We start from the raw sequence: 12077 nt of genomic DNA, 5'->3' as shown, positions 1-12077 counted from the left end.
AAAATTGGAATAGAGAAGAGAGCAAGAAAAATTTTGGAACAAAATGCAAAATAAGATACCTAGGAATAAACCTAACTAAAGAGGTAAAAGATCTATATTCTAAAACTATAGAACAGCTTATGAAAGAAGTAGGAGAGGACACAAAGAAATGGAAAGCATTCCATGCTCGTAGGATGGAAGAACAAACATCGTTAAAATATCTACACTACCCAGAGCACATTTAGTGCAGTCCCTATCAAAACACCTCCAGCATTTTTTGCAGAGCTAGAACAAATAATCCTAAAACTTGTATGGAAAGAAAGAAAACTCCAAATAGCTGAAGCAATCCTGAAAAATGAAAATAAAACTGGAGTCATCATGATTCTGGATTTCAAGCTCTGTTATAAAGCTGTAGTCATTAAGACAGTATGGTACTGACACAAAAACAGACACATAGATCAATGGGACAGAATAGAAAACCCGGAAATGGACGCACAACTATATGGTCAACTTATCTTTGACAAAGCAGGAAAGTATATCCATGTAAAAAAGACAGTCTCTTCAACAAATAGTGTTGGGAAAACTGGGTGGTAACATGCAGAAGAATGAACCTAGACTATTTTCTTACACCGTACACAAAAACAAATTGAAAATGGATAAAAGACTTACATGTGATACAGGAAACTGTCAAATTCCCAGAGAAGAACACAGGCAGCAACCTTTTTGACCTAAGCTGGAGGAGCTTCCTACTAGATATGTCACCAAAGGGAAGGGAAACAAAAGCAAAAATGAACTACTGGACCTCATCAAGATAAAAAGCTTCTGCACAGTGAAGGGAACAATCAATGAAACTAAAAGGCAGCCTATAGAATGGGAGAAGATATTTGCAAATGACATATCTGATAAAGGATTAGTAACCCAGATCTATAAAGAACTTATCAAACTCAAAACCTAAGAAACTGTTAACCCAGTTAAGAAATGGGCAGAACAGATGTATAGGCACTGTTCCAAAGCAGACATCCAGATGTCTAACAGACACGTGAAAAGATGCTCAAATCACTGATCATCAGGGAAATACAAAATCAAAACCACAATGACTTGTCAAAATGGCTAAAATTAGCAACACAGGAAATAACAGGTGTTAGTAAGGATGCAGAAAAAGGGCAACATTCTTGAACTGTTGGCGGGAATGCAAACTGATGTAGTCACGCTGCAGAACAGCATGGAGGTTCCCCAGAAAGCTAAAAATAGAGCTACCCCACGACCCAGCAATTGCACTACTAGGTATTTACCCAAAGGATACAAAAATGCTGATTCGAAGGGGTCCATGCACCCAATGTTTATAGCAGCACTATCAACAGTAGCCAAACTAAATAAAGACAGTACCCAAATGTCTATCGACTGATGAATGAATAAAGAAGAAGTGATATAAGGGTGCCAGGGTGGTTCAGTCAGTTGAGCATCTGACCTCACCTCAAGTCATGATCTCATGGTTTGTGAGTTCGAGCCCTTCATCGGGCTCTGCCATGACAGTGCGGAACCTGCTTGGGATTCTCTCCCTTCTATGTGCCCCTCCTCCACTCTCTCTATCTCAAAATAAATAAATACACTTAAAAACAGGTGTGATATACAATGAAATATTACTCAGCCATCAAAAAGAGTGAAATCTTGCCATTTGCAATGATGTGGATGGAGCTAGAGAGTATTATGCTAAACATAATAAGTCAGTCAGAAAAAGACATATGATTTCACTCATATATGGATTTAAGAAACAAAACAGATAAACATATGAGAAGTGAGTGGGGGGGGGGAGAAGAGAGGGAAACAAATCACGAGACACTCTTAATGATGGAGAACAAACTGAGGGTCGCTGAAGGGAGGTGGGTGGGAGATGGGCTAAATGGGTGATGGGCATCAAGGAGGGCACTTTTTGAGATGAGCACTGAGTGTTGTATGTAAGTGATGAATCACTGAATTCTATTCCTGAAGTCAATATTGTACTGTATGTTACCTAACTAAAATTTAAATTTAAAAAAAGGAAAACAGAAGCAAAATATTTCTCTATGTAAATGATACACAAAAGCCAAAAGAAGAGTATAGAAAGAACAGAAGCGATGCAGTTTTCAAAGTATAAAGCAAGTGATTCTGGCGGTGCCCGGCTGGCTCAGTTGGTGGACTGTGTGACTCTTGATCCGGGGGTTGTGAGTTCAAATCCCACTCTGGGTGTAGAGATTACAGAAAAGTCAAATTTAAAGAAACAAAACAGAAACCCACAAGTGATCTGTTCCAGTATTGATGGAAGCAGGCACAGGTCCTTCATTTCAGAAGTTCAATGATTCCCAAACAGGAATCATTGAACACTGAAATCAGAAGATACTTCAATTAAAGGGATGTATAAGTCTCCAGAAAGAAGGGCTATACCACCTACAAAGGAAGGGCAATGAGCGTGATGATTTCTTGTTTCTTTATAATAATGATGCAGCCAAGAGCCAGTGGAATAAGAACTTTGAATTTGAAGGCAAATTTCCCTCTACATAGAATCCTATACCAGGGATGCTATCTTTTGGGAATAAAGACTTTTACTAAAGAGTTTATTATTAAAATATCCTCTCTAAAGGAACTTTTAAAGATTGTGCAAAAAAAGCGAGAAATGCTATAAGAGAAAGAAGGTGTGGAAGGAAAGTGGTTCACTAATGAAATGTTATACTTTGCACAAACCTAAGAAAAACATGACTTTCACGTTCCTATGAATCAATTTGTTAAAATCAGTGGAGGTACATTAGTGAAGTTTAAAAAAATTAAAATGTTAGAGTTTTAATTGCATTTTTCCGTGTGTAAAAGTTATAGGAAGTTCTAATACACAGCGTGTTGTTTAACCCTGCCAAAAAAGAAGTAAAGATTTATCAAGTACAGCGCCACCTGGGAGGCTCAGTCAGTTAAGCATCTGACTTGGGCTCAGGTCATGATCTCAAGGTTCGTGGGTTCGAGCCCCATGTCAGGCTCTTGTGCTGACAGCACAGAGCCTAGATCCTGCTTCGGATTCTAGGTCTCCCTTTCTCTTTCTGCTTCTCCCCAGCTTATGCTCTCTCTGTCTCTCTCTCTCTCTCGCTCTCTTTGTCTCTTTCTCTCTCAATAATAAATGAACTTAAAAAAATTATTTAAAAAAGGAATGAGAAAGTCAAAGTATAAAAAGGTGGTCTATGTGCATTACATCATTTAGCATAGAAATAAGATGAAATGACTATTGTAAGCACTGCTACAGAAAGAAGGCAAGTGTAAATTTCTTTCTCCATAGAAGTTATACATGATGTAAAACCACATGGACTAATAACATACAAGCAAAACATTTATGGGAGAAGTAACAGGTGGTATGAATACCACACAGTGTAGAGAAAGACTTGATATTTACCTAATTCACCAGGGTTTAAGACTGTTTTACATTGGATTCTAAAGTGTAAATAACTTCAGAAATATGAAATATAATTATTAATAGAAGACAAAACACTGTAAGCACGCTGTAGAAAACAGGAGAAGGTGAACACTAGGAGTTATAGTTGATATTATAGAAAAATTACAAAAAAAATAGAAGGAAAATAATGAAAAGAAGAAAACAATGCAGTAAATAAAGTCAAAGATACCTAATGTATCACTTACAAGTGCTGGCTACTACAAAAATAAAGAATTCTTTATTATTGTTGCTCTTCAATTCAGCCATCCCATGATGATTTGCCAAATTAAGGGTTTATTTTTTATTTAAAAATTTTTTAATGTTTATTTATTTGAGAGAGAAAGAGAGAGAGAGAGAATGAGCAGGAGAGGGGCAGAGAGAGAGGGAGACACAGAATCTGAAACAGACTCCAGGCTCCAAGCTGTCAGCACAGAGCCAAATGCAGGGCTTGAACCCATGAATCATGTGATCGTGACCTGAACCGAAGTCCGATGCTTAACCAACTGAGCCGCCCAGGCACCTTTGCAAAATTAAGGATGTTTTTAAAGAAAATCAAGCAAAATTGCTAAGTACATTTAAAACAGGAACTATGAAAATACTCATCTTTCATATATCAATCATAGAATCTAAATGAGTAAGATTTTTGATATATTTATAAATACATATAAAATTAAAAAGCCTAAATACATAACTATACTTATATTGAAGCCATTCTTCCCTACATACACAAACATTTGTTCCAAAGGTTAAAGAATAACTTTAAGTGTTTTCCAGAAAGAAGCATCAACTGATTCCAACAAAAAAATTGAACAGGCCACCAGATATTATTATAACATTAAGTCTCGGAGTCAGTTACAAAAGTTAGAGAAAAAGATCTCAACAAAATTATGAAATATATACAGATACTAAAATGAGAATTGTTTAGGATCTCTAGAGAAACTGTTACCGATTTTTTGCCGAGAAATATAATCATTCAATACATGGAAAACTGACTCACCTGGGATTTGATGACATGTTGATCAAACTAGCAAGATTTTTGTCCTTTACGAAATAATTCTCCTATCAATGTGGACAAGTAAGACAGGATGGCCAAGACAATTTTTGAAAAATCTTCTAAATGTAAAAACTTGACCACCCAGTTATTAAGTTATATTCATAGAAGTAGGAGAAAGAAGTTGGTGCCAAATAAGTTTCAAGTAGAGAAAGTGTGAGACAGATTTTCAAAATGTACAGTTCTGATCTGTCATAAAGGAGCATCTTGAATCAATATGCCAGATTGCATTATTGCTTTTATGAACTTGGGACGATAGACTAAATAATTCGTTAGTCCAATTCCTCTCATATCGTTTACTCAAATATATACTGGATAGACTAAACATTTAAATACAAAGGGAGAAACTGTAAACATACTTGAGGGATATGTCAGTGTGGTCGGGAAGGATTTTGAAGCAGGAACTCAGAGAAAGCATTAAAAATATGTAGATAAAACTCCACTAAGTGAAAACTCCTAAATTGGGAGAGATTTGTCACATACAAATTCAAATACGTGTTAAAAATTAAGACAAAAATAAAAAATCTGTATCATAAAAAGAAACTGATGTAGTCCTTCAAGAGTTCTTACATACAGAAATAAGCCAACAATAAAAAAATAGGATGTGAATGACTGTTACTTATATGCTGAATTCCAATTCAAAAGTAATCAAAAATATGAATTAAAAATTTTAATGGGGGGGCGCCTGAGTAGCTCAGTTGGTTGAGTGTCCAACTCTTGATTTCAGCTAAGGTCATGATCTCATGGTTTGTGCCCTGGAGCCCTGAGTCGGGCTCTGTGCTGACAGCGTGGAGCCTGCTTGGGATTCTCTCTCTCCTTGTCATTCTGCCCCTCCTTCTCTTGTGCATGTGCTCTCTCTCTTTCTCAAAACTAAATAAATAAAATTTATAAAAATTAAATGTATTTTTAGCAGAAATGAAAAATATAATTATCTGTATTCATGGGGGAATACATAAAATTCCCTCAACTATATATCTATGTATATATACATATATACAACATACATACATATATATTATTGAGGGAATTACAATGGTATAAGTTTGGGCAATTTCTTAATAAAAGCCAAAATACTTGGGTAACACCTGTTGTTTGACATATGATTAGCTCTCTTACTGACTGTAACTAGCCATAGTTTTATTGCCCATAACATGAGAATAACAGTAATAATTTTTGCTTATTTGTGTTGTATTTATTGACATAGAAAGAAATTAACTTGTTAGAAAGTAAGAAGAAATTACCTAATTGTATATATTCAGGTACCCAGTTATGTACCTTAATAAAGAAAGAAAGTGGGAGGCATATAAACAAAAGTTATCCCCTAGTGATTGGATTACATGACTTTTTTTTTTTACTTTAATGAACTCCTATTAATTGTGTAATTAAGTATAAAATATAAATCAAGCCATAAATTGAGTAGGAGTATAAAAGCAGAAATTGTATTTCCTTGCCCTTGAGTGTAATCAAATTGTAGTGCCTTTTACCAACTAACTTTATTAACACTTTCTTTATGGTGTTATAAATTGTACTTACCAAGAGATTACTCCAAGTCTTTTTTTTTTAATGGATCTAGCCTCTGTGAGAAGTCAGGTACGATGACGTCCCAACTTATTTCTTTGCACCTGTTTTATTGCAGCTTCAATGTTTCCCATTGTTTATTGGCCTTAACTGTAATACAAACCCCACTCTGTCATCTTCCAGGTTGGTGTGGCTTTCTCTATTCATTCATTCCCCATTTGCTACCCTCTTACCATGTTTTCACATTCCCCTAAACTCTTGAGTATTCTCTATATTTACACTAATAGATTTTGTGCTAGCCTTCTTTTTCAACTAGTCCATCAATGAACCAAACAACAAGCTCACATTAAACGATTTAGACGTTTTACACCAGCTGAGTTATCAAATGATAAAGACGTTCAGATAGATAAAAATATTTTTGATGATCAAGACTTTAGTTTTTTTACCTGTGCCATTTAAAATACCCCATCTCAAAACAGTGTGGAGGTTCCTCAAAAAATTAAAAATAGATCTACCCTATGACCCAGCAATAGCACTGCTAGGAATTTACCCAAGGGATACAGGAGTACTGATACATAGGGGCACTTGTACCCCAATGTGTATAGCAGCACTCTCAACAATAGCCAAATGATGGAAAGAGCCCAAATGTCCATCAACTGATGAATGGATAAAGAAATTGTGGTTTATATACACAATGGAGTACTACGTGGCAATGAGAAAGAATGAAATATGGCCTTTTGTAGCAACGTGGATGGAACTGGAGAGTGTGATGCTAAGTGAAATAAGCCATACAGAGAAAGACAGATACCATATGTTTTCACTCTTATGTGGATCCTGAGAAACTTAACAGAAACCCATGGGGGAGGGGAAGGAAAAAAAAAGAGGTTAGAGTGGGAGAGAGCCAAAGCATAAGAGACTGTTAAAAACTGAGAACAAACTGAGGGTTGATGGGGAGGGTGGGTGATGGGCATTGAGGAGGGCACCTTTTGGGATGAGCACTGGGTGTTGTATGGAAACCAATTTGACAATAAATTTCATATATTGAAGAAAAAAAATAAAAAAATAAAACTTTCAAAAAAATAAATAAAAAATAAAATACCCCATCTCCTCAGTATAAAAATAGCATGTTGCATGTTCAAAGTAGTTGTAATGTGTGTCTAACAATGCAGTTTGCAATTATCTATGTTATGTGCAAAAGAAAAAGAAAAACAGGGTTCTAAATGGAGAGTTGGGTTCAGTGGCTTCAACAGCTGTTACTTGCCATTTATAAAATTTATTTAAGTAATAAAGCACAAGACTATGCAACTGTGGTGAAACTTCTCAATTGGTTTCAATACAACATAGAGTTAATTAAGGTTTTTATTATATCTATCTATCTCTTACCATTTGACTTTCAACTATTTAAAATATATTTGTCAGTTGTCTACTAAAACTCAGAATACCAATGCTTAAATTTTTATGAAGTTCCTTGTGGTTGGATGGTGACATATTTCATCAACTATTTTTATAATATTTTATAATATCATATTCTATAATGGCCCGCTATATGGGGTTGTTTTTATAAAAATATGTGAATAACATTTAAAATACAAAATGTTGTTGCTTGAAAATTGGAATGGCAAGATCAGATCTAGGATTTTTTTCAACTGGAGAAGAAAAATGTGATAATGAGATCAGAGGATAGTGACAAAAGGAACCCCATTTTTTAACTATGTTGGGCACATTCTTTTTTGTTTCCCAATAGTAAAATAAACGTTGTAGCACGAAATATTACCAGAATTCTTGCTGAGATTTTTCTTTTGTAATGAACTCTGGATTCATATGGCATCAAAGTGTGAGGAAAAAAGTTGGATTAAGCCCATTTCCAGCTTGCTGTTCTTACTTCTTTATAGATGCCTGCCTACTTTCCTGGGTCTGAGTCTCCAAGGATGATGTTAGATTTACTTCTAAAAGAAAATATTATCAGCAATCCCACACTTCTGAGCAACACTAGCATAACACATAGACCCCTGACACTATTTCTTCAGTGTATTAGGCAATGATCTTAAGAAACCACGAAGTCCTTAGTTATCTGACTGAGTTGCAGGTGGTAAACATTTGATTAGAAGCAACCATCACATTTAAACTCCTAGACCATTGCTTATTAGAGTTTTATTTTGTTTTTCTTTTCCAGTTAATTTTATTGGAAATATTCTGGGGGGGGGGTGCAAGTAATTTCATGAAAAAAAAATCTGGGGAATAATTTAATATTGAACACAAAATTGTATCTGTCCATGGGATTTCATGTTGAGTTGATTTAATTCAGAAACAATATATGAATTATCCAGTAGTTTTACTTAAAAATTTTTCCTAGTTTTTACTTCCTTTAAAATTCTTATACACTTACATTTTATCTTACTAATGGACAGTTAAAATGTAATTGACACATAAAAATATAAGTTTGCTTTTCATCTTAAACTAGAGCTTTTCTAAATTAAATAAATGCTAAAAAGGTCTTCAAACTGAGGCCATAGTAGATACTCTCATAGAAATGACAGCAATAATGGGGCGCCTGGGTGGCTCAGTCGGTCCGACTTCGGCTCAGGGCATGATCTCACAGCTCGGGAGTTCTAGCCCCGCGCCGGGCTCTGTGCTGACAGCTCAGAGCCTGGAGCCTGCTTTGGATTCTGTGTCTCCCTCTCTCTCTGCCCCTAACCCACTCACATTCTGTCTCTGTCTCTCTCAAAAATAAATAAACATTAAAAAAATTAAAAAAAAAAGAAATGACAGCAATAATAATTAGATGTCAACCATATGTTATTTGTGCCTATTACCAGATATCAATAATCTGCACACAGTACAAACAGCTCTTCCTATTTTCTATACACTAAAACAATCTCTAGCTAGTTAGTTCTCAAACTAAGAAAAGAGAAAAATCTGTTTCAGGCTCAATATCGTGTATCATATTTTAATTCAGAAAATGTATCATCGGCTCCTTTTTGCACTAACCTGTATCCTAACAGGTAAACCATAGAGAAGAGATTCTAGTTTTAAAAAATTGTGTTTATTATATAATCTCATTATCTGAAAAAACAGATCATTCTTTCTTCCTACCAATATTGGCCAAATTTTCCATCATTAGTGTGCATGTAAAATAACACACATATCATTTTTTTTACTTTGTAGTTTCTTTTTTTTTTTATGCTCAGCAAATTATGCCTAGTCGGCTTAGCTTGTTTAGACAGATTTTCATAGCTTTTAATTTAAATATTGCACATCATTACTCTGATTTTATGACTTTGGAGTGATACATCAAGGAGACAATCCCACCCTTTCAAAGGCAAACACTGTCACTACACTGGAATAATAAAAATGACCAGAACACCAATAGTGATGACGGTATCTAACTGTGAAAAAGTCCGCAAGGTGTTTAGTGAGCTAAAATGAACTGTATCCGTTGTGAGCTTGTTTATTGCGAGTTTATTATGTTCCAGGAAATAGGCTAGGAACTTGCACTTTCATGAACGTTTTCATCCTCATAACAATGGCATGAGGAAGATACTGTTATTACCATTCTTCAATCTTTTCTACTCTGGATGCTGGAGGATCACTCCACTGAGTAACCCTTGATAAGGTCAGGAGACCAGCAGGTCGATAAATCAGATAAGTATTTCCTGCCCTTGTGCACCTGGGCGGACTCACACTGCATTCTCTGTCCCGCTCCATTCTTCTCTCCCCTCTCTTCTCTTCCCTCCTTGCCTGTTTTATTGTTTCTCATTCTTTGCCCCCTACTCTTTATCTTCACTGCAGTACAGTGAGTCTGAGCTAGTATGCCCTTCAGAAACACAAAATAACAAAATTAATACCAAAATCAATTTGGCTTCTCTAGTGTGTCATTCATCTGCCTTTTATTTTCTCCAAAGTAACTTTTCTAACCATTTAATGTCAGGGAATATCAAGTTTTGTTTTGCACTGTGCAAGAGTCTTACACACTTCTATCTTCTCTCAGCATTTTGCCTTTGTTTTTTATGACGAGCAAATTTAAATTGTAAGCCAGATTGTACCATTACCTGTGCCTTGTTTGTTCATTTGAATACTGTTTCAACTTGCACTTATGACCACCTAAGATTTTCTAACACAGTCCTGGGCTCTGGGCTCTGGAGATACAACAGTGTAAAGACCAAAACATTGGGAGGAAGGAGCATCCAACAAAGCAGAGTAACTCAGACTTGGGGACTCAGGGGGCTTGCAGAAAGTGGCTCTGAGGAAATTGTTTTTGAGCTGAGATCTGGTGAAAGGACTGAGGAGGTTTCCGGGCAGTGGGGAAAAATATCTTGGCATTTTCTATACCTGTGGTCTCTCTTCTAAGTATATGTATCAAACCTTTCTGCTCTCCTAGGTTGAGAGTTCTTGAAAGTTAGCATGAGTATATGTGAAGCACGCCATCAACTGTGTTCATTCTCCCCTCTCAAACTACAGCTCCAAAATTCTAATTACTCAACTGGTAGGTTAGACACAAACGCGTGCGTGCGCACGTACACAAAAGAATGAAGTAATGGAGATGCTTCTAAGGAAGGAGGAAAGGGTTCACTGAATTGTCAGGTGCTGGTGCAAAACAAGCTATGGCTTCCTAACTTGTGTTCTGAATTTTATCGTTTTAAATTAAGGAGAGTGGTTCTGAGTTTCAGGGAAAGATGCCAGAATATTTTATTGAGAGTATGAATTCCCCCCAACTGAGAGAAATAGATATGATAGGTTTCTTAATAGCTATCCATTGTTAAGTTACAAGATCTATTTGTCATTTAGCTCTCATGCTCAATCTTGGTATCTTTGCTGATTTCATTAATTGTAGATTTCAATAGATTTCAGCATTTTCTCCTTCACATTCTCTCTCTCATATTCTACACTTTTATATTAGAAACATCAAAGTTACTGTCAGTTCCTGTCATGACAAAATCATTTTGGGGAAATAGGTTCATGAGCGTGACAGGACCAAAGAGGAGTTATACATTCCAACTCTTAATCTACATTTCATACTTTGGAAATGCAAAACGGAAATAGCAAAAAGACATGGTCTTCCCCAACTCCACATATCACAACCTCTCAGTAAACAAAGCTCGTCAATGTCGGCAGCTGAGTGGAGGGGCTGACAGCATTTATACAAGTGCTTTTAGGAATGAGTGGGCAAACTCATTTAAAAACTGGGACTAGAGCCAATGCACATACCTCTTGGTTTTTTTTTTTTTTTTTTTTTTTGCTCTTAAAATGTTTGACAAGTGAAATACTGTAATGTCATGAAAGAGATGATTCTTGTCATATTTCCAAGTTGGCTGAGTTGAGGAAGCATTGCTGGAAGGTTTTTATTCTTTCAGGATCCCACTCTAAACGGAAGACCCAACTTCCAACATTTTCTCTGTGCTTTCCTCTTTTGCTGTCTTTGGCTTTTGTTTTTATGACGGCCAAAACAGCCCTGTCAGACTTAATAATTTTGGAAAAAGTATTTCAAAGTACCACCCAAAACAATTCATGTATCACTTTGACATGGATAACATGCAGAGAGACAAAAAGATAAAAGAAAAATACGTTATATTTTGTTATTTTTTCATATTTATACTTGTTATATGTTGTATTTTCTTTCATAAGAAAGATGAGTTTTGAAATAAAGAAAACAAGTAAGTCAGGAAGAGAAGCAGAGAAATTTGGTGTGAAAAATATAGTCTTTGACAATGGGAAGATTTGGATTTAAACATTTTCTTGGCCACTTAGGAGCTATGTGACTTACAAACAATTTTCAAAATGTTCTTAAGATCTCAATGCCTCATGTTTAAACTAAGAGTAATAATGTCAACTTTTAAATGTTCAAAGGTGGAGAAGATGAAGTGAGTTTACATATAAAAGCTACATGCTGTGGTATGTGGTATTTGTTTTAAATGGTATATTTTTGGCTGCTGTTATTATTATTATTATTAATTATTATTATTATTCTGCCATCCTCAGGAAGCCACATCAAATATAAGGTATGGGTGTTACCTCCTGTGTTTGAATAGTGATCAGTCTGTGATTTCAGGCATCTTTCTGTCAGAATGAATTTCAGATTATGTG

This window comes from Acinonyx jubatus, chromosome D2 (assembly GCF_027475565.1).
Source record: "Acinonyx jubatus isolate Ajub_Pintada_27869175 chromosome D2, VMU_Ajub_asm_v1.0, whole genome shotgun sequence".
NCBI classification, from domain to species: domain Eukaryota; kingdom Metazoa; phylum Chordata; class Mammalia; order Carnivora; family Felidae; genus Acinonyx; species Acinonyx jubatus.
The sequence above is the reverse complement of the archived record's forward strand: the minus strand, read 5'-3'. Positions refer to the sequence as shown.